A 21,741-nucleotide genomic window follows, 5' to 3' on the forward strand; every position below is an offset into this window, starting at 1 on the left:
TCTCCCTTGTACGATTACATGGGATAACAAGTCTGTAGCCACTGAGGCTTTTATTGATTTTGGCTCAGCGGCTAATTTTATGAACTATGAATTTGCTCAGAAATTGGGTATTCCTCTCATCCCTTTGAGACCTCCCATTCAAGTCACAGCAGTGGACGATTCTCCCCTGCAACGAAATCGTTCCCTGTCACAGACCCCAGAGGTGAAGGTCACTATAGGGGTACTGCATGGGGAACAACTACAGTTTTTTGTATTACATATGTCAACCTCCACTATCATCCTAGGCATGCCGTGGTTACAAGTCCATTCACCACAAATAGACTGGGCCACGGGTCAGTTAACAACTTGGTCACCTCATTGTTTTCAGCAGTGTTTAGGGAAGCTGACGTTGGGTCAAACCAGGGTTCAGGTGGAGGGTGTACCAGACCAGTACTCTGAATATTCTGATGTGTTCTGTCCCAAAGCTGCTGATAAGTTGCCTCCACATCGCCCTTTCGACTGTCCCATCGATCTCCGTTCAGGTTGTATGCCTCCCCGGGGCCATTTGTACAATTTATCTGGGCCTGAAAAATTGGCCATGCAGGAATACATCCGTGAAAATTTGGCCAAGGGTTTCATTCGCCCGTCCCGGTCGCCTGCTGGGGCAGGTTTCTTTTTTGTTAAAAAAAAAGACGGAGGTCTGCAGCCCTGCATTGATTACCGGGGCCTGAATAAGATTACGGTGAAGAATCGCTATCCGCTGCCCCTGATAGACGACTTATTCACACAGGTCACCAACGCTAAGGTCTTTTCGAAATTAGACTTACGGGGTACGTACAACCTGATACGAATAAGAAAGGGTGATGAATGGAAAACGGCCTTCAATACACCCGACGGGCATTACGAGTACCTGGTGATGCCCTTCGGGTTATGTAATGCCCCAGCCGTTTTCCAAGAACTCATCAATGAGGTCTTCAGGGAGGTGTTGGGGAGATTCGTTCTAGTTGTATCGATCGGTGAAGCACAGAGAGGATCTGATTACTGGTGATCTGCAGTATCACTGGGAATACAGATGTATACCAGATTATAAGTGATCTGCAGTATCACCGATAATCCGATATACTAGCTAACCTCTGTTCACCTGAGTAGAGTGTAACAGTAACACTTAGAGGACTAGGCCTCAGTGCAGCAAGGAGTACTGCACAGATTCCTTCCGCAGACCTGAGCTCTCCAAGACGGGAGGATTCAGACTGACAGTAGGAAGGATTGTCTGAAAGTGACACTCAGGAGGAGATGTCACTGACAGGACGGGGAACCGCCTCCGAGGGCAAGGTCGGTTCTCGAGGGCGGACAAGCCAGGTCGTACACACACGGACAGACAAAGTACAAGATCATAAAGCAGAGGCGGAGTCTAGGTACAGGCAGAGTTCGGCAACAGGGTATCAGAAATATCGAGGTACAAGATCAGGAGGCAGAAACAGAGTCTAAGGACGAGCCGGGGTTCGGCAACAGAGAATCAGAAATATCGAGGTACAAGGTCAGAGTTCAGGAGGATAGTCAGGCAGGCAAAAAGTCATAACAGATAATCACAATCAAACTAGTACTTTAGCTATCAACAGAATCTAGCTAAGTGTAGGATTACAGCTCCAGCTGGTCCTGGCACACTTGCGGATCTGACTACGGATCTGGGTGCTCCCACATATGTGATCGCACGTCAGACAATGAGCAAGTGAACAACCCGTGGTATATATACACAGGTATTCCCCCAGCACCTCCCTAAGTGCTGGGCCAATGACGAGTGGAGCCAGAGTCAGCTGACCAGCCTGGTCAGCTGACTCCTTTCTGGCTGCCATAAATTCTCTGCCTGAGTGCGCGCGTCACTCTAAAACTAGAGGGACTACGAGTCCCAGCCACAGCAGCCCCGCTCTGCGGTGTCTCCACAGCGGGGGTATGCGCCCTAACCGCCGCGTCCAACGCGGCGGTTTCTCCACGCTCCGCTGAGCCCTGCACGGAAACAGCCGCCTCATACCGAGAGGAGGCGGCTGCCTCTCCGTGTGCAGGCTCACTATGCGCGGAAGGAGCCGCCTGCCGCTGGCTCATGGCGGCGGCTCCTCCACGCTTTCTCACACTAGTATATCTAGATGATATACTTATTTTCTCCAACAACCTTTCTGAACATAGGACCCATGTAAAATTTGTATTGGATAAACTGAGGCGGAACTCACTTTACGCCAAACTGGAGAAATGTATCTTCGAAGTAACCTCTGTCACCTTTCTGGGATACATTATCTCCACCACAGGCCTGTCCATGGACCCAGCCAAGGTTTCCGCGGTTCTGGAATGGCCACAGCCGGTTGGGTTGAAGTCGCTTCAGCGTTTTTTGGGCTTCGCAAATTACTACAGGAGGTTCATTAAAGGGTATTCCACAGTCATTGCACCCCTCACCAGTCTCACCAAGAAAGGGGCAGATACCACTCACTGGTCTCCTGAGGCTCTACATGCCTTCTCCACCCTGAAGGATCTATTCTGCTCAGCACCTATCCTGAGACATGTGGATACCTCATTTCCATTTATTGTTGAGGTAGACGCCTCAGAGGTCGGAGTGGGGGCTGTGCTGTCTCAGCGGTCAGGTTTACAGGGTCGAATGCACCCATGTGCCTACTTCTCTCGTAGGTTCTCCCCAGCTGAGAGAAACTACGATATAGGTAACAGGGAGCTCCTGGCCATTAAATTGGCTTTTGAAGAGTGGCGACATTGGTTAGAGGGAGCAGAACATATGATCACGGCCTACACTGATCACAAGAACCTGGAATACATCGAGGGGGCTAAGAGGTTGAGCCCCCGTCAGGCTCGATGGGCTTTATTTTTTTCTCGATTCAGGTTCATTATTACGTATACTCCAGGGAGCAAGAATGTTAAGGCAGATGCTTTGTCCAGGTGCTTTGACCTAGAGACAGCACAGCCCTCCATCCCTGAAACTATCGTTCCGCAGAGATTGGTGCTGGCTGCAACTGATACTTGGAAAAACTGGAAGGAAGCTTTGGGTCCCTTTCAGCAGGAAATCCCAGAGGGGAAGCCTGAAGGGGTTATGTTCATCCCTCTGCCCTTCCGTCTCCAGATCCTAGAGATGTTCCATGCACACAAGAATGCTGGGCATCCCGGAGCAGCCAGAACACAAGATCTTGTGGCCAGGTGTGCCAGGTGGCCTTCCTTGTCAGCAGACTGCAAAGAGTTTGTTAGGGAGTGTGTAATATGTGCTAAAAGCAGGGGCGCTACGAGGCACCAAGCAGACCACGCGGCCGCTTGGGGCCTCAAGGTCTTAGGGGCCTCGGCAGCTCCGTGACGTCGGCGTGACGTCACTGTTTTCCCGCAGCCCCTCGGGGATGGCAGAGCAGGGCTACGGGAAGATAGCCGCCGCCGAAGCCCTGCTCTGGAGACTGTCTCCAGTACAGGGCTTCGGGTGGCCATCTTCCCGTAGCCCTGCATTCAATCAGCACGGGAGATTGGAGGAGGGAGGGAGCTCCGTGGGAACTGCGCGCCTGAGGAGCCAGCCAGGAGAGGAGACGGGGAGAGAAGACTTCTGCCAGTGCCAGGTGAGTAAATTCTTTTCTTTTTGCAGCCCTAATTGCATTTATCTGCTGAAAATGTGCCTGTAACAATTGTGGAACTTTCTCCGTGATCAGCGCACAACGCGTGCGCTGATACGGCGGAAATCCTCCACAAGCGTATATTTGCAGGCACCCAGCAAAAGGTGCTACGCACCCGTAGAGGGAAAATTCCTGTCGGCAGATGGCGCTGGGTAGTGCAGAGGAACCAATCCTCTGTACCTCCACAAATGCCAGACAGGAATTTGTACGAAGCCCAGAACGCAATTGCAAGAGAGGCGATTGCGAATGAGAACGAGCAAAGGGACAGGTTGTATGTGTGTGCGCCAACCTAGTTGCCACCCCGCGACAGTGCACACACAACAGCAGATATGAAACAGGAACGCGATCGCGAGAGGTGCGATCGCCAGATGTGACAAAAGGCAGATCAGAATAGAATACGAGGATAGCAAAGGCACAGCAAATAATACAATGAGAAGATGCGGAAAATAACAAACGCTAGCTAACCGCGAACACCGCACTCATTCGCAACAGTGCACGCGGTTATGCGTGGTCTCCACGTGATAAGCACAATAGAGACAAGCACGCCTAACTAACCATCGACAGACAAACATGAAACAGAGGACGCGAACGCTTGCTTAACGGTTACCTCACCGAGCCTCCAGCAAGCGGTCGTAGCAGACAAGACAGACACACGAAAACAGGGACAAGCGAGAGATAGGATCCACAGCACTAGCAAAAAGTGGCTAGCGCGATCCAGGTACAGAGTAGCAGAACAGAAGGATCCACAGTACTAGCGAAAAGTGGCTAGCGCGATCCCAGGAGACAGAACAGAAGGATCCACAGCGCTAGCGAAAAGTGGCTAGCGCGATCCCAGGAGACAGAACAGAAGGATCCACAGCGCTAGCGAAAAGTGGCTAGCGCGATCCAGAGAGGCAGAACAGAAGAGATAGCTGGTAGCAACCGCTGCACCAGCTATGCTCCAAGAACAGAGATCAGAACGACTTCCTATCGACCACCGCTGGGACAGGACAATCGCAACAGACAAGCAAAACAGATAAACAATCCTAACTGCACTAGGGAAATCTGCCTAGCACAGTTTCCAGGAATTACTCTAAGCTACTCTTCAAACAGAGAGTAAGGCTGACACCCCACCAGGAGTGTTACATAGGACAAAATCCTTATGAACAGCCAAGCATTGTGGGACACACATAGTACTTATAGTACACGCCTCCAATGAATGTGGCCAGGCAATTTGCATGACAACGTATGCAAATTCCTCAGCAAGCACAAGCTGCAAAACTGACAGAAGCTCTTCTTTCCAGAGTCCTGCAGCATGCAAACCTACACAATGGTCAAAAGGCTGCCTGCCTGCACAGGCAGCTGAGCAAATCATCACAGTACCCCCCCTCCAGGGTCGAATTCCAGACGACCCTCAAAACTGCTATTAGCAACAGACTCAAACTGAAGACTCATGAAGGTCAGGACAGCCCGACAAGGTCCAATTCCAGAGTCAGTCCACCCGAAACCTACCTCATCGGAAACAGAAGCCACCGAAACATGCCCATCAGCACTACAAGTCTCAGTGTAACACCCATCAGGACTGTGGATACCAGAGAAAAAGCCATCGACACCCTCCAGACAATACCCACCACCTTCCAAGGAGCGTCCGAAAATACCAAACCTGCCACAATACCTGTTTGAAGTGTCCCTTACAACACAAAAGCCACCATTGATCTTATCCAGGGGACCAAGCAAAATTTCTCCCGGAATCTCCCAGAACCTTTTGAAGCTCCACAGAGATCCCAAGAGGGCAGAACAATCACCAGGCTCACATGGAGAATTACCAAGAACCCCCATGGAACCAATGACAATTCCGAAATCAGAATTACGAGGACACCCATCAAGATCAAGACTTTCAGGGACCACTTCTGGGCATGCAAGCAGGTAGGCTAAATCAGAACATGTCTCCACCGAGGAAGCATCTGAGTATGCTGGTAACCGAGGCACACTTGGGCTTTCTGGGTCACAGAGCTCATTGGGGTACACCAGCACAGGAGAAACCTCAGGACATGTTGGGGAACTGCCAACCTCAGAGTCCGACACGAGGAAACCAAAACCAGGACCGGGCAGAGAATCATCACGAGCAATGGTCTCAAGCACTGGACTTACAAAAGAAGACTCGGATTCAAATTCGGAAATTTCTGTGACTGCAATATCATCATTGACTACACATGACTGAAGCTCCACCAGAGCTGAAAAGGTAGCCAGCAAGGCAGCAATGCCTACGGAAGAGGGCAACACCTCAGAAGGACTTGGGGGGCAGGCGACATCTCCTACAAGTTCTGCACCCTTTGGGAGGAACTCGGAGACCTCCAGAACATCAAACAAGACCTCAGGAACATCATTTTTCAAGTTTTCTAAGAAGGATTCTGTACTATCCATGTTACAGGGCAAAACTGGAACTTTATTTTGTGGACCGGGCAGATGTCCTAGGAATGGTTCCACCATAACCTGAGACTGGATCTCATCATCATGAGGGGAATGTACAGGTATATTTACTGGAACACACGCTGACTCCCTAACTATAATCTCGCTGCATCCAGAATTCTGCGTAGCAGTCGAACTAGCTTGCAACTCCAAAACTGCAGAAAAACAGGTGAGTATAGTGGCAATACCTAGACGAGCCTCTAGGGACACTGCATGGGATTCTAAGCAAGGCCACATTGACTCATCCAGAGTACAGGGTGCAGAATCAGCACTTCTCTCAGAGCAAAAAAGGGACTCACAAATGTCAGTGTGATTGGACATCATATTGTTATTCATGGTACAGGGCAGGTTCAGAGAAAGCGTCTCTGAATAAGGCAAAGAAGGTTCAGCATCAGATTAGCAAAACCGAAGCGCTGTCTCACTCTTAGATTCGGCTAACACTGTCAAATCCGAGGAGCCAGGACGCAAAACTTGCGAATCAAAAATCACTTTAGGTTGTGAAACTGACGCTTCCATAGCGCAAACCTCCGTGATCTGCGGAGCAGACTGCAAGGCATCCAGGACCGAAACGCTGGAGCAACTGTCCCCAGGCAACGGGCCCTCACAGGTGAGAACAGGGTGAGACAGAGACTCATTTGCAGAAGAAATGGCGACATCAACAGGATAAACTTTATTAAGCATAATAATTTTACTTTTGACGCTGCATAGTCGAGAAATTTTCCCCATAGCAGGGTCACAGACGGAAGATCTCAAAGATCTGTTTCTAAATGACAAAGGATCCCACACATCCTTGAGGAAACCGGCAGACTCATGCCGATCACAATCTGCAGGAACATCCGAGAAACAGGCATCAGATCACACAGATTCAAACTGCACACTGTCAGGAGCGAATCCTTCAGGATTCGCACAGGAATCAACCACAGCGGCACACTCATTCATTTCAGATTGCACAAAGTCAAGACTCACATGCTTTACCCCAGAAAGGCAGGAACAATCATCCGACAACGATGTCTCTTTATTGGAATCAATTGGTTGGTGTGTGTGCAACTCATCCAAAATCGTTTGCCATACATAGATCACCAGATCCACATCATCCTTGTCACATTCATCGGAATCAATCAGAAGGTACATAGAATCGAGACAAGCATTCAAGACATCTTCGCTTTTTGCGATGTAAAAATCGCAAAAGGCTTTCCAATCAAAATTGAATTCTTCCAGCAAGGCCACAATATCCCATGAAGCAAATGGGGGTTCAAACAGGCCAGTATCCAAATAATCTCTATAGGAGTGGAGTTCAGGAACAAGAACAGATTTTTTAACTGCTTTAATATAGTGTGCGATCCTACCTATAGCAGGATCCACATGAGCTTTGGATTGGGGCAAAAAAGCCGGAGACGGAACAACATCATTACAAACATCAATAGGGAGTGTTTTATTCCAATGCTTGCGTTTTTTAGTTTTTCTCTTTTTAGCCACTTTGCATGTCTGCTGTTTAAAACCTGAAGTGGCAACAGACACATTGAACTGATTGTCATACTGAAAAGTTTTGCATGGAAGGGAAAGATCAGCTGACTTATCAGAAGCTACACACTCAATCAGAGCAGGTGGTAAGCCAGGCAGTTTAAACCAGTGAGAGAATATCACTGCAAGCAACTGATACAGATTACCATTCCAAGAATTGATTTTTAACAGATCATACGTCCAGGTGAACAAATTGTCTTTTAAGAGCACATAGGCAAACAGAAGAGCCGACGTGGACGGATCAGAAATCTGAAAGGTGGGATTCGGGCAAAACCTTACACATTCAGAAAGAAATTCCGCCTTGGTCTCTAAATTAAGCCTTTTAAAGCTCTTAAAGACACAGGACCCAAACTCGACAAAATCGTACAAATCGGAATTTCCGTCTACACTGGGGTTTTGGGTTGGGCTGTTCATACTGTAACGATTGTGGAACTTTCTCCGTGATCAGCGCACAACGCGTGCACTGACACGGCGGAAATCCTCCACAAGCGTATATTTGCAGGCACCCAGCAAAAGGTGCTACGCACCCGTAGAGGGAAAATTCCTGTCGGCAGATGGCGCTGGGTAGTGCAGAGGAACCAATCCTCTGTACCTCCACAAATGCCAGACAGGAATTGTACGAAGCGCAGAACGCAATCGAGGCGATTGCGAATGAGAACGAGCAAAGCGACAGATTGTATGTGTGTGCGCCAATCTAGTCGCCACCCCGCGACCGCGCACACACAACAGCAGATATGAAATAGGAACGCGATCGCGAGAGGTGCGATCGCCAGACGTGACACAAGGCAGATCAGAACAGAATACGAGGATAGCAAAGGCACAGCAAATAATACAATGAGAATAACAAGGAAAATAACAAACGCTAGCTAACCGCGGACACCGCACTCATTCGCAACAGTGCACGCGGTTATGCGCGGTCTCCACGTGATAAGCACAATAGAGACAAGCACGCCTAACTAACCATTGACAGACAAACATGAAACAGAGGACGCGTACGCTTGCTTAATGGTTACCTCACCGAGCCTCCAGCAAGCGTCCGTTGCAGACAAGACAGACACACGAAAACAGGGACAAGCGAGAGATAGGATCCACAGCACTAGCGAGAAGCGAGTGCGATCCAGGTACAGAGTAGCAGAACAGAAGGATCCACAGCACTAGCGAAAAGTGGCTAGCGCAATCCCAGGAGACAGAACAGAAGGATCCCCAGCACTAGCGAAAAGTGGCTAGCGCGATCCCAGGAGACAGAACAGAAGGATCCCCAGCGCTAGCGAAAAGTGGCTAGCGCGATCCCAGGAGACAGAACAGAAGGATCCCCAGCGCTAGCGAAAAGTGGCTAGCGCGATCCCAGGAGACAGAACAGAAGGATCCCCAGCGCTAGCGAAAAGTGGCTAGCGCGATCCCAGGAGACAGAACAGAAGAGATAGCTGGTAGCAACCGCTGCAGCAGCCATACTCCAAGAACAGAGATCAGAACCATTTCCTGTCGACCACCGTTGGGACAGGACAATGGCAGCAGAACAAACAAACAGATAAACAATCCTAACTGCACTAGGGAATCTGCCTAGCACAGTTTCCAGGAATTACTCTAAGCTGATCTTATTCAGAATCAAGCTTCCCAGGTGAGCGTACCGGAGCCCAACAAAAGCCTTCTCCTTGGGGGCCTATTAGTGCAGGGGAAGAACGGCTGTTGGCCAGAAAAAGGTCCTCTCTCTGTAATACTGGCTGTTTTCTCTTCGCCCCATCTACAAAAGTTCTCGGCGGGTGACAAGAAAGGCAATGTCCAAAGTCAGATTTTCAGTTGCTCCAAGCCCCTTTTGCAACTCTGCTGCTGATAGCGCTGATGTCCAGACTCTACTCTCAGTGGTATCTCAGTGGGTGGGAAAGTGATCAAAAGTCTCCGCGATAGGCTTGTACGCTTATAGGGTGGACTTGCCCTAACCAAAAGGCTGTCCAAGCATGAGGACAGTGCCCCGTGTGAGGATTGAACTCACGACCTTCAGATTATGAGACTGACGCGCTACCTACTGCGCTAACGAGGCAGTGCTTTTGCCACTGTGCCGCACACGCGCCAGGTAAGTTGGCTCATGGTTTGCTGTCTAGACAGAGCTGATGCCCCCCCTCTGGCTCTCGAGCTCCTTTTTCCCCCAGATGCATTCAGCTCTTACCGAGCGCCTCCCATATGGTCAAGCGGTCAGGATTCCTGGTTTTCACCCAGGCGGCCCGGGTTCGACTCCCGGTATGGGAACGTCCTGCCTTTTGGCTAAGGTGCGCTCATCAGAATCAAGCTTCCCAGGTGAGCGTACCGGAGCCCAACAAAAGCCTTCTCCTTGGGGGCCTATTAGTGCAGGGGAAGAACGGCTGTTGGCCAGAAAAAGGTCCTCCCTCTGTAATACTGGCTGTTTTCTCTTCGCCCCATCTACAAAAGTTCTCGGCGGGTGACAAGAAAGGCAATGTCCAAAGTCAGATTTTCAGTTGCTCCAAGCCCCTTTTGCAACTCTGCTGCTGATAGCGCTGATGTCCAGACTCTACTCTCAGTGGTATCTCAGTGGGTGGGAAAGTGATCAAAAGTCTCCGCGATAGGCTTGTACGCTTATAGGGTGGACTTGCCCTAACCAAAAGGCTGTCCAAGCATGAGGACAGTGCCCCGTGTGAGGATTGAACTCACGACCTTCAGATTATGAGACTGACGCGCTACCTACTGCGCTAACGAGGCAGTGCTTTTGCCACTGTGCCGCACACGCGCCAGGTAAGTTGGCTCATGGTTTGCTGTCTAGACAGAGCTGATGCCCCCCTCTGGCTCTCGAGCTCCTTTTTCCCCCAGATGCATTCAGCTCTTACTGAACGCCTCCCATATGGTCTAGCGGTCAGGATTCCTGGTTTTCACCCAGGCGGCCCGGGTTCGACTCCCGGTATGGGAACGTCCTGCCTTTTGGCTAAGGTGCGCTCATCAGAATTAGGGATGCTCATTCGGATTCCACGGAAATGCAATTTCCGAAATTCCGATCGGAAATTGCATTTCCGCATCGGAATGCGGAAATCGTTAATGCAAGTGCGTTAGGCGGATTTCCGCCGGAAATCGCGGAAATTCCGCCCGACTTTAACATTGATTTTCTCAAAAACTATGAAGTCTTTTTGAAAACTTTTTTTTTGCATCTTGTTCAGGAGATTCTGCTTAATAAACCCTGAAAATTTGGTGTTTCTAGGACTTACGGGGGCTTTGCTATTAACCGCTAAAGTCGGTGGATTTTTACTGTAATGTAAAATGCAGAAAATCCGCATCTGCCTATTTTCTGCATTTACATTACAGTAAAAATCCGCCGACTTTAGCGGTTAATAGCAAAGCCCCCGTAAGTCCTAGAAACACCAAATTTTCAGGGTTTATTAAGCAGAATCTCCTGAACAGGATGCAAAAAAAAGTTTTCAAAAAGACCTTATAGTTTTTGAGAAAATTGATGTTAAAGTCGGGCGGAATTTCCGCGATTTCCGGCGGAAATTCCGCATTGGAATGCGGAAATTGGTAGCGGAAAGCGGAATCGGTATTTGGCAATGGCGGAATGCGGATTTACCGCGGAATCGGAAATTGGCATTTCCGACCATCCCTAATCTTCAAACAAAGAGCATGGCTGACACTCCCGGCAGGAGTGTTACACAGGACTAAATCCTTATGAACAGCCAAGCATTGTGGGACACACATAGTACTTATAGTACACGCCTCCAATGAATGTGGCCAGGCAATTTGCATGACAACGTATGCAAATTCCTCAGCAAGCACAAGCTGCAAAACTGACAGAAGCTCTTCTTTCCAGAGTCCTGCAGCATGCAAACCTATACAATGGTCAAAAGGCTGCCTGCCTGCACAGGCAGCTGAGCAAATCATCACAGCGATGAATGGAAGACGGCCTTTAACACACCCGACGGGCATTACGAGTACTTAGTGATGCCCTTCGGGTTGTGTAATGCGCCAGCCGTCTTCCAGGAATTTATCAATGAGGTATTTAGAGAGGTGTTGGGGAGGTTTGTTCTGGTATACCTCGATGATATACTAATCTACTCCAACAACCGCTCTGAACACAGGATCCATGTTAAATTTGTGCTGAACAAGCTGAGACAGAATATGCTTTATGCCAAGTTGGAGAAGTGTATTTTTGAGGTGACATCCGTCACGTTTTTAGGGTATGTGATTTCTACCTCAGGTCTGTCAATGGATCCTGCTAAAGTCACAGCTGTCCTGGAATGGCCGCAGCCAGTGGGGCTGAAGGCCCTCCAGAGATTTTTGGGTTTTGCGAATTACTATAGAAGGTTCATAAAGGGGTACTCTAAGATCATCGCACCCCTTACCAGTCTCACAAAAAAGGGGGCAGATACCAACCACTGGTCCCCTGAGGCTGTCACAGCCTTCTCCAATCTAAAGAAGTTGTTTTGCTCAGCACCCATTTTGAGACACGTGTATATTTCTTACCCCTTTATTGTGGAGGTTGATGCCTCAGAGGTTGGGGTGGGGGCTGTATTGTCTCAACGTTCAGGGTTACAGGGCAGATTACACCCATGTGCCTATTTCTCCCGCAGGTTCTCACCAGCAGAAAGGAACTACGACATAGGCAACCGGGAACTTCTGGCCATTAAGTTGGCTTTTGAGGAATGGCGTCATTGGTTAGAAGGAGCAGAACATACAATCACGGTTTACACGGATCACAAAAATTTGGAATATATCGAGGGAGCTAAGAGATTAAGTCCCCGTCAGGCCCGATGGTCTTTATTTTTTACGAGGTTCAGTGTGATGATTTGCTCAACTGCCTGTGCAGGCAGCTTTTTGACCATTGTTTAGATTTGCATGCTGCAGGACTCTGGAAAGAAGAGCTTCTGTCAGTTTTGCAGCTTGTGCTTGCTGAGGAATTTGCCTACGTTGTCATGCAAATTGCCTGGCCACATTCATTGGAGGCGTGTACTATAAGTACTATGTGTGTCCCACAATGCTTGGCTGTTAATAAGGATTTAGTCCTGTGTAACACTCCTGCCGGGAGTGTCAGCCATGCTCTTTGTTTGAAGATCAGCTTAGAGTAATTCCTGAATCTGCGCTAGGCAGGTTTTCCCTAGTGCAGTTAGGATTGTTTATCTGTTTGTTTGTTCTGTTGCCATTGTCCTGTCCCAACGGTGGCCGACAGGAAATGGTTCTGATCTCTGTTCTTGGAGTATAGCTGGTGCAGCGGTTGCTACCAGCTATCTCTTCTGATCTGTCTCATTGGATCGCGCTAGCCACTTTTCGCTAGCGCTGTGGATCCTTCTGTTCTGTCTACCGGGATCGCGCTAGCCACTTTCCGCTAGTGCTGTGGATCCTTCTGTTCTGCTACTCTGTACCTGGATTGCGCTAGTCACTTTCGCTAGTGCTGTGGATCCTATCTCCCGCCTGTTCCTGTTTTCGTGTGTCTGTCTTGTCTGCTACGAGTGCTTGCTGGAGGCTCGGTGAGGTAACCGTTGAGCAAGCGCTCGTGTCCTTTGTTTCATGTTTGTCTGTCAATGGTTAGTTAGGCGGGCTTGTCTCTATTGTGCTTATTACGTGGAGACCGCGCATAACCGCGTGCACTGTTGCGAATGAGTGCGGTGTCCGCGGTTAGCTAGCGTTTGTTATTTTCCGTATCTCCTAATTGTATTATTTGCTGTGCCTTTGCTAACCTCGTATTCTGTTCTGATCTGCCTTGTGTCACGTCTGGTGATCGCACCTCTCGCGATCGCGTTCCTGTTTCATATCTGCTGTTGTGTGTGCACTGTCGCGGGGTGGTGACTAGGTTGCGTAGCACCTTTTGCTGGGTGCCTGCAATTCTACGCATGTGGAGGATTTCCGCCGTGTCAGCGCACGCGTTGTGCGCTGCACACGGAGAAAGTTCCACAATCGTTACATTCAGATTTATAATCACGTATACTCCAGGCAGCAAAAACATTAAGGCAGACGCCCTGTCCAGATGTTTTGAGCCGGAGACAGCACAAGCCTCTGCCCCTGAGTCCATCATCCCGCAGAGGTTAGTGTTGGCAGCAACAGAAACCTGGGAAGATTGGACAGAGGTCTTAAGTCCCTTTCAGCAGGATGTTCCTGAGGGAAAACCTGAGGGGGTTATGTTTATTCCTCTGCCATTCCGTCTTCAGATCCTGCAGATGTTTCACGCCCATAAGAATGCTGGTCCCCCTGGAGCTTCCAGAACACAGGACCTGGTCGCCAGGTGTGCGTGGTGGCCTTCCTTGGCAACAGATTGTAGGGAGTATGTCAGGGAATGTGCGGTATGTGCTAAAAGTAAGCTCTCCCGGCTGGCACCTGTTGGAAGGTTACAGCCTTTGTCCACCCCGAGTGAGCCATGGACCCACCTGTCCATGGATTTTGTGGGGTCTGAAGGCATGTCGGTCATTTGGGTGGTGGTCGACCGCTTTAGCAAAATGGCCCATTTTGTGCCCCTAAAAGGACTCCCCTCGGCTCAGGAACTGGCCGATTTGTTCATCATCCACATTTTCCGGTTGCATGGCATTCCGGAAAACATTGTGTCAGATCGGGGAGTCCAATTTGTGTCTGGATTTTGGAGGGCATTTTGTCATCAAATGGGCATGGAACTGTCATTTTCATCGGGCTACCACCCACAGACCAATGGTCAAACGGAGAGGTTTAATCAGTCTTTGGAACAGTTTTTGAGGTGCTATGTTGCTGAGCCGCAGAACAATTGAGTCAAGTTTTTGCCATTCACAGAATTTGCGCACAATAACTTGAAAAGTTCCTCCTCGGGATTCTCTCCGTTTCAGGTGGTGACCGGGAGGTTGCCTAAGTTCTCTCCTTTGCCAGTGGCCTCCACTCCGTTTCCAGCACTGGAGGTCTGGCAGAGGTCACTCAGAGACAATTGGGGAATTGTTAAGAATAATTTGGAAAAAGCGTTCAAAGTCAGAAAGGTCAAGCTGACAAGAAACGTTCCTTGGAATGGAAGTTTCAGCCAGGGGACTTAGTCTGGGTGTCCACACGTCACTTGACTCTGAAGCAGCCATCAGCCAAACTGGGCCCCAGGTTTGTAGGTCCGTTTTCTGTGACTAAGAAAATCAACAACGTCACTTATGCCATAGATCTTCCGGCCAGCATGCGGGGCGTAAGATCTTTTCACGTGTCCCTGCTTAAACCGGCAGTTCATGTGGGTCCCAATCCTCCTGTGATGGTGGATGACCGACCTGAGTACGAAGTAGAGAAAATTTTAGACTCACGCATTGTACAGAACTCAGTACAATACCTGGTGCATTGGAAAGGGTATGGCATTGAGGAAAGGTCATGGGTACCTGGGAGTCGCATGCACGCAGACGAATTAAGAAAGGAGCTTCATGCCTTACATCCCGAGAGGCCGGGTAAGAGCTGTCCGGAGTCCACTCCTCAGGGGGGGGGGGGAGGGGGGGGGTACTGTGAAGAAACGCGGAAAAGCCGCCGCTTCTCATGGTGAGGCGGCTGTTTCCGCGTCCAGCATGGCGTCACAACGCGGAAAAACCGCCGCATGCCGCATAGGCAGAGCGGCGGAATCCGCATTGGAGGCGGCGGACTTGCCGCATGGCTGTGTCCCTGACAAGGGGGGTGAGCGTGGAGAAGCCGCCGCTGGTGTAGTGAGCGGTGCGGCGGCTCCCACGCTCGGTTCGCTGGATACATTGCAAGACAGTACTGGTGTGGCTGGGACTGCTAGTCCACCAAGATTTAGAATGACGCGCATGCGCGCAGAGAGGCAGAGCTTATATGGCAGCCAGAAGAAGGTCAGCTGACCAAGCTGGTCAGCTGACAATTCTGTGTCCTCCCATTGGTCCAGCACTTAGGGAGGTGCTGGAGAGTGTCTGTGTATATATACTGCTGGCTGTTCAGTTGCTGGTTGTCTGGCGTTGTGATCACTACGTGGTAGCACGCAGACCTGAGTCAGATCCGAAAGTGTGCCGGGACCAGCTGGAGCTGTAATCCTACACTTAGTTAGAGTCTGTTGATAGTTTAAAGTACTAGTTGTAACGATCGGTGAGCACAGAGAGTATCTGATTACCGGTGATCTGCAGTATCACTGGGAATACAGATATATACCAGATTATAAGTGATCTGCAGTATCACCGATAAACCGATATACTAGCTAACCTCTGTTCACCTGAGTAGAGTGTAGTGTTTGGTGTGACAGTAACACTTTGAGGACTAGGCCTCAGTGCAGCAAGGAGTACTGCACAGATTCCTTCCGCAGACCTGAGCTCTCCAAGACGGGAGGAGTCAGACTGACAGTAGGAAGGATGTCTGAAAGTGACCCTCAGGAGGAAGGGTCGTTAACAGAGCGAGGAACCGCCTCTAACGGTAAGGTCGGTTCTCGAGGTCGGACAAGCCAGGTCGTACACACACGGACAGATACAGTACAAGATCAGGAGACAAAGGCGGAGTCTAAGTACAGGCAGGGTTCGGCAACGGGGTATCAAAAATATCGAGGTACAGAATCAGGAGGCTGAGGCGGAGTCTAGGAATGAGCCGGGGATCGGCAACAGAGTATCAGAAATATCGAGGTACAAGATCAGAGTTCAGGAGGGTAGTCAAGGCAGGCAAAAGTCATAACAGATAATCACAATCAAACTAGTACTTTAGCTATCAACAGAATCTAGCTAAGTGTAGGATTACAGCTCCAGCTGGTCCCGGCACACTTGCGGATCTGACTACGGATCTGGGTGCTCCCACATATGTGATCGCAACGCCAGACAAAGAGCAAGTGAACAGCCAGCAGTATATATACACAAGGACCTCTCCAGGACCTCCCTAATTGCTGGACCAATGAGAGTTGTGGAAAATGTCAGCTGACCCGCCTGGTCAGCTGACTCACTTCTGGCTGTTATTTAAACTCAGCCTCTGAGCCCGCGCGCGTGTCACTCTGAGCCTTGGTGGACTATCAGTCCCAGCCACACCAGTACTGTCTAGCAATGTATTTTGTGAACCGCTTGCGGGGGCCGCCTCCAATGCGGATTCCGCCGTTCCCAATGCGGATTCCGCCGCTCTGCCTAAGCGGCATGCGGCGGTTTTTCCGCGTTGTGACGCCCTGCTGGACGCGTAAACAGCCGCCTCACTATGAGAGACGGCGGTTCTTCCGCGTTTCCTCACACTAGTTTGATTGTGATTATCTGTTATGACCCTTTGCTTGCCTGACTATCCTGCTGAACTCTGATCCTGTACCTTGCCTTCTGATACTCTGTTGCCGAATCTCGTCTCGTCCTTAGACCCTGCATCTGCCTCCTGATTTTGTACCTCGATATTTCTGATACCCTGTTGCCGAACCCTGCCTGTACTTTAGACTCCGCCTTGCCTTCTGATTCTGTACTTTATCTGTCCGTGTGTTTCCGACCTGGCTTGTCCGACCTCGAGAACTGACCTTACTGTTAGAGGCAGTTCCTAGATCTGTTAGTGACACCCCCTCCTGGGTGTCACTCCCGTTCTGTCCTTCCTACCTTCAGCCTGACTCCTCCCCCGGGAGAGTCCAGGTCTACGGAAGGAATCTGTATTGAGATGTATTGTATGAGAGACGGTGGCTCTTCCGCGTTTCCTCACAGTACCCTCCCCCCGAGGAGTGGACTCCGGACAACTCCCACCAGGTTTCTCGGGATGTAAGGCATGAAATTCTCTCCTTAATTCGTCTGCATGCATGCGCGTCCCCGGAACCCATTGCCTCTCCTCAATGCCGTACCCTTTCCAGTGTACGAGATATTGTACCGAGTTTTGTTCAGAGCGTGAATCTAGAATCTCTTCCACCTCATATTCGGGTTGGGCATTTACCAAGACAGGAGGAGGAGGAGTGGGACCCACCTGGACTGCTGGTTTAAGAAGGGATACATGGAAGGACCTTACCCCCCGCATGCTAGTGGGAAGATCGATGGTATAAGTAACATCGTTGATTTTCTTAGCAACCGGGAATGGACCCACAAACCTGGGACAGAGCTTATTAGAAGGTTGTCTAAGGGTCAAGTGACGTGTGGACACCCAGACCAAGTCTCCTGGTCGGAACTTCCACTCCAACGACCGTCTCTTGTCAGCTGGACCCTTCTGACTCAAAAAGGCCTTCTCCAGCTTACTTCTTACCGTCCCCCAAAGGTCCTTAAATTACCTTTGCCAGGCCTCCAGGGCTGGAAACGGAGTGGAGGCTATAGGTAATGGGGAAAATTTGGGTGATCTCCCCGTCACTACCTGAAAAGGAGAGAACCCGGAGGGCGAGTTTTTTAAATTGTTTTGGGCAAATTCTGCGAAGGGAAGGAATCTGACCCAATCGTCCTGCGCCTCTGCCACATAACACCTTAAAAACTGCTCTAAAGACTAATTTATCCTCTCAGTCTGGCCATTGGTCTGTGGGTGATAGCCAGATGAGAAAGATAGCTTTATTCCCATGAGCTGGCAAAAAGCTTTCCAAAATCGTGAGACAAATTGGACTCCCCTGTCTGAAACTATGTCTTCGGGAATGCCGTGTAATCGGAAGACATGAGTGATAAACAACTCGGCCAATTCCTGAGCCGAGGGGAGTCCTTTCAAAGGCACAAAATGGGCCATTTTGCTAAATCGGTCGACTATCACCCAAATGACCGCCATACCTTCAGATCTGGGAAGCTCACTCACAAAATCCATGGACAGGTGGGTCCACGGCTCACTCGGGGTGGCCAAAGGCTGCAAAGTACCGACAGGTGCCAGCCGGGAGGGTTTACTCTCAGCACATATCACACACTCCTTCATGTATTCCTTGCAATCCGCTGCCAAGGAAGGCCACCACGCGCATCTGGCTACCAGATCCTGTGTTCTAGATGCCCCAGGATGCCCTGCATTCTTATGCGCATGGAACATCTCAAGAACCTGGAGGCGAAATGGCAAAGGCACGAACAGGACCCCTGCGGGCTTCCCTTCCGGGATGTCCTGCTGAAAGGGAGCCAACGTCTCCCTCCAATCCTTCCAAGTTCCAGTGGCTGCCAGAATCAACCTCTGGGGAATAATGGTCTCTGGAACGGAGGGCTGTGCTGTCTCTGACTCAAAACATCGGGATAAAGCATCCGCCTTAACATCCTTGCTCCCCGGGGTGTACGTAATAATAAAACTGAACCGGGAGAAAAATAACGACCATCGAGCCTGACGAGGGCTCAACCTCTTAGCCCCCTCGATGTACTCTAAGTTTTTGGTGATGGTATGCTCAGCTCCCTCTAACCAATGTCGCCATTCCTCGAAAGCCAATTTAATGGCCAGGAGCTCCATGTTGCCAATATCGTAATTCCTCTCTGCAGGGGAGAACCTGCGAGAGAAATAAGCACACGGGTGCATTCTACCCTGCAAGCCTGACCGCTGAGACAGCACAGCCCCCACCCCAACCTCCGAGGCATCCACTAGTGTTGGGCGAACAGTGTTCGCCACTGTTCGGGTTCTGCAGAACATCACCCTGTTCGGGTGATGTTCGGGTTCGGCCGAACACCTGATGGTGTTCGGCCAAACTGTTCGGCCATATGGCGGAACTAAGAGCGCATGGCCGAACGTTACCCGAACGTTCGGCTAGCGCTGTGATTGGCCGAACGGGTCACGTGTAGTGTTGGGCGAACATCTAGATGTTCGGGTTCGGGCCGAACATGGCCGAACTCCGAACATAATGGAAGTCAATGGGGACCCGAACTTTCGTGCTTTGTAAAGCCTCCTTATATGCTACATACCCCAAATTTACAGGGTATGTGCACCTTGGGAGTGGGTAGAAGAGGAAAATTTTTTTTTAGCAAAAAGAGCTTATAGTTTTTGAGAAAATCGATTTTAAAGTTTCAAAGGGAAAACTGTCTTTTAAATGCGGGAAATGTCTGTTTTCTTTGCACAGGTAACATGCTTTTTGTCGGCATGCAGTCATAAATGTAATACATATAAGAGGTTCCAGGAAAAGGGACCGGTAACGCTAACCCAGCAGCAGCACACGTGATGGAACAGGAGGAGGGTGGCGCAGGAGGAGAAGGCCATGCTTTGAGACACAACAACCCAGGCCTTGCATGAGGACAAGAAGCGTGCGGATAGCAATTTGCATTTTGTCGCCATGCAGTCATAAATGTAATACAGATGAGAGGTTCAATAAACAGGGACCGGAAACGCTAACCCATCACAGATGTTCATTGTTCATGTTACTTGGTTGGGGTCCGGGAGTGTTGCGTAGTCGTTTCCAATCCAGGATTGATTCATTTTAATTTGAGTCAGACGGTCTGCATTTTCTGTGGAGAGGCGGATACGCCGCCGATCTGTGACGCTGCCTCCGGGCAGCACTGAAACAGCGTTCCGACATAACGCTGGCTGCCGGGCAAGCCAGCACCTCTATTGCGTACATTGCCAGTTTGTGCCAGGTGTCTAGCTTCGATACCCAATAGTTGAAGGGTGCAGATGGATTGTTCAACACAGCTACGCCATCTGACATGTAGTCCTTGACCATCTTCTCCAGGCGATCGGTGTTGGAGGTGGATCTGCACGCTTGCTGTTCTGTGTGCTGCTGCATGGGTGTCAGAAAATTTTCCCACTCCAAGGACACTGCCGATACCATTCCCTTTTGGGCACTAGCTGCGGCCAGGGGCGTAGGGCCTGTGGTCGCAACGGTCGCCTCGGCGACCGGGCCCGGCTCCTGAATAGGCGGGGGAGGGGCCCGGGGGGCCCATGTCCGTTTGGACTCGGAGATCCCTGCGTGCGTTATTGGGAGGGGGGAGCTGCAGCCGTGGGGAGGGCAGCCCGACCTCTCCCCGGGCCCCCCCCCTCAGATGCAGAGTGCGCGGCGCACGGAAGCGCTGTAGGCAGAACTCACCTGCCTGCGTTCCAAGCGCCGCTGGTCTCCTCCCGCTCTGCATAGATCTGCTGTTACACACTGCTTCCGGCTAAACAGGAAGCAGTGTGTAACAACATCTATACAGAGCGGGAGGAGACCAGCGGCGCAGGGACGGAGGTGAGTTCCGCCTACAGCGCTTCCGTGCGCTGCGCACTCTGCATCTGAGGGGGAGAGGAAGGGAGGGAGAGGGCAGCTAGCGACCTACCTACCTACCTAACCTACCCTGGGGGGCCAGCTACCTACCTAACCTACCCTGGGGGGCCAGCTACCTACCTAACCTATCCTGGGGGGCCAGCTACCTACCTAACCTATCCTGGGGGGCCAGCTACCTACCTAACCTATCCTGGGGGGCCAGCTACCTACCTAACCTATCCTGGGGGGCCAGCTACCTACCTAACCTATCCTGGGGGGCCAGCTACCTACCTAACCTATCCTGGGGGGCCAGCTACCTACCTAACCTATCCTGGGGGGCAGCTACCTACCTAACCTATCCTGGGGGGCCAGCTACCTACCTAACCTATCCTGGGGGGCCAGCTACCTACCTAACCTATCCTGGGGGGCCAGCTACCTACCTAACCTATCCTGGGGGGCCAGCTACCTACCTAACCTATCCTGGGGGGCAGCTACCTACCTAACCTATCCTGGGGGGCAGCTACCTACCTAACCTATCCTGGGGGGCCAGCTACCTACCTAACCTATCCTGGGGGGCCAGCTACCTACCTAACCTATCCTGGGGGGCCAGCTACCTACCTAACCTATCCTGGGGGGCCAGCTACCTACTCTAACCTATCCTGGGGGGCCAGCTACCTACCTAACCTATCCTGGGGGGCCAGCTACCTACCTAACCTATCCTGGGGGGCAGCTACCTACCTAAGCTATCCTGGGGGGGCAGCTACCTAACCTATCCTGGGGGGGCAGCTACCTAACCTATCCTGGGGGGGCAGCTACCTACTTAACCTATCCTGGGGGGCCAGCTACCTACCTAACCTATCCTGGGGGGCCAGCTACCTACCTAACCTATCCTGGGGGGCCAGCTACCTACCTAACCTATCCTGGGGGGCAGCTACCTACTCTAACCTATCCGGGGGGGCAGCTACCTACTCTAACCTATCCTGGGGAAAAGCTACCTAATCTATCCTGGGGGGCAGCTACCTAACCTATCCTGGGGGGCACCTACCTCATCTAACCTATACTGGGGGGCAGCTACCTAATCTAACCTATACTGGGGGGCACCTACCTATCTAACCTGGGGGCACTTAATTGTCTAACCTGTATTCGGGGCACCTAGCTAGCCTATACAGGTGGCAACTATACTGGCTACCT

The 21,741-nt window shown here is 50.8% G+C and overlaps 4 non-coding genes across 4 annotated transcripts; 2 read left to right on the forward strand and 2 right to left on the reverse strand.

The window, feature by feature from the left end:
• Positions 1-9,560: 9,560 nt before the first annotated feature.
• On the reverse strand, positions 9,561-9,633 carry TRNAM-CAU (transfer RNA methionine (anticodon CAU)). The gene has a single exon. It is a non-coding gene; the product is annotated as a tRNA-Met (tRNA).
• A 134-nt stretch (positions 9,634-9,767) lies between these two features.
• Positions 9,768-9,839, forward strand: TRNAE-UUC (transfer RNA glutamic acid (anticodon UUC)). The gene has a single exon. It is a non-coding gene; the product is annotated as a tRNA-Glu (tRNA).
• Positions 9,840-10,234: 395 nt separating this feature from the next.
• On the reverse strand, positions 10,235-10,307 carry TRNAM-CAU (transfer RNA methionine (anticodon CAU)). Its single transcript has one exon. It is a non-coding gene; the product is annotated as a tRNA-Met (tRNA).
• A 133-nt stretch (positions 10,308-10,440) lies between these two features.
• Positions 10,441-10,512, forward strand: TRNAE-UUC (transfer RNA glutamic acid (anticodon UUC)). The gene has a single exon. It is a non-coding gene; the product is annotated as a tRNA-Glu (tRNA).
• Positions 10,513-21,741: the final 11,229 nt, after the last annotated feature.

Source organism: Hyperolius riggenbachi, chromosome 3, assembly GCF_040937935.1.
Source record: "Hyperolius riggenbachi isolate aHypRig1 chromosome 3, aHypRig1.pri, whole genome shotgun sequence".
Classification (NCBI taxonomy): Eukaryota; Metazoa; Chordata; class Amphibia; order Anura; family Hyperoliidae; genus Hyperolius; species Hyperolius riggenbachi.